Source organism: Echinops telfairi, unplaced genomic scaffold, assembly GCF_000313985.2.
Source record: "Echinops telfairi isolate 266 unplaced genomic scaffold, ASM31398v2 ScPeMD7_6080;HRSCAF=6971, whole genome shotgun sequence".
NCBI lineage: Eukaryota > Metazoa > Chordata > Mammalia > Afrosoricida > Tenrecidae > Echinops > Echinops telfairi.
The window spans coordinates 3451325-3453005 of NW_022109980.1; the positions used below are offsets into that span (position 1 = coordinate 3451325).

Below are 1681 nucleotides of genomic sequence, written 5' to 3' on the forward strand. Positions count from 1 at the left end.
GAAGTTTCAAAGAACCAGAGGAATATTATGTGTCTCACCAGTGCTATACTGTGCCCTGGTTGACTCATCCATTCCTTGTGACCCTTCTGTGAGGGGATGGCCTATAAGACTAACTATGTTAATGCAAACTTAGATGACACTGATAGAAGAAGAATGCTCCAATAATCCAACACACATTTTTTTCACTCTGCCCTGGTCCTTTATCTGGGGTGTCATATTTATTTCTCGACACTCCGACTTAAGCGAGACATCACCAATGAGAATATACCTGGTTGGAAAATTACAATTATGAGTGCTCTGGAAACAATATTAGACATTGGTGGAGTTTATTCTGACGAAAATATGAGACAGGGGGCATAATACCAACTTTGCAATTGTTGAAGGGGCATCATATTGAAGAAGGAACAGAATTGCTTTCCATAGCTCTAGTGAACAGTATTCCAAAAAGCCTGTCAAAAATTACAGCCATGAAAACCTTATGGAGCAGTTCTGTTTTAGAACACATGGCATCACCATAAGTCAAAGGCCAAGTTAAGTGCAATGTCATGAGCGAAGAGCAACAACAGTGGATAGTACTAAAGGGGAGATGTTACAGAGAAACAAAGTTCAGCTAGAATAAGATGTCACAATTATTTCTTAGAATAATTGGTGTCTCGTGCTAGAGTGAGCTGACTAAAATAATTATACACTCCCTTCCAGTAGGCTTTTTTCAGACAGGTTCTAGATAGTAGCATAAACAGGACGCTGTAGGGAACATTTCTCCATTGAGAGGAAGTTTAAATTAAGAGGGTGTTTTTCAAATTGAATTGCAACTCATTACCGGTATCCTGAAATCAATTTAGTAGGTCATAAATGGTGTTGTTTAAAAGTGAATTAGATATAAATAGCAGTCCCCATCAAAAGTCCAACAGCTTTCTTTGTAGAAATGAAAAAATCCTCAAATTTATAAAGAAGGCAAGGAATTCTGAATAGCCAAAACAATCTCAAAGAAGAAAAATAAAGTAACAAGGCTCACACTTCCTGAGTTCAAAATATACTATAAAGCCACAGTAATTAAAACAGCTTGGTACTAGTATAATAATAGATAGACCAATGGAGAGAACTGCAAGTCCAGAAATGAGTCATTTCATCTATGGTCAACTGATTTTTTTATAAGGATGTTAAATACATTCAGTAGGGGGGGAAAGTTTCTTCAATATACAATGCTGCGAAAATTGGATTTCCACGTGCATTGAAATGAAGCAGAATCCATACCTCACACCGAAAAAATACACACAATATTCAAAATGGGTCAAGGGTCTAAATTTGAAAATAAAAACCATAAAATTCTTAGAAGAATGTATAGGCTGTGGCTGAGGGTCCACCAATGGACTATCAGATTGCAAATAAAAGCACCATCAGCAAAAGACAGACCATATAAATGAGACCTCACAGGAATTAGATATTTCTGTATATCAAAGTACTTTATCAGCAACTTGTATATTGAAGAGACAACCCACAGATTAGGAGAAAATTCTCAGGAACCATATTTCAGGTAAGGGTCTAATATTCAGAATTCATATGAAATGGCTACAACTTAACAACAACAATCTAATCAAAAAATGGGCAAAGGACTTAGCTCACCAAAATGGATATTCAAATGGCCAACAAGCACGTGAAAAGATATTCAACATCATTAGCC

The 1681-nt window shown here is 36.4% G+C and overlaps 1 protein-coding gene across 1 annotated transcript in view; it reads left to right on the top strand.

Moving 5' to 3' along the window:
• Positions 1-1681, top strand: part of GRIA3 (glutamate ionotropic receptor AMPA type subunit 3) — a 400526-nt gene that overhangs the window by 371307 nt on the left and 27538 nt on the right. The window lies entirely within an intron of this gene.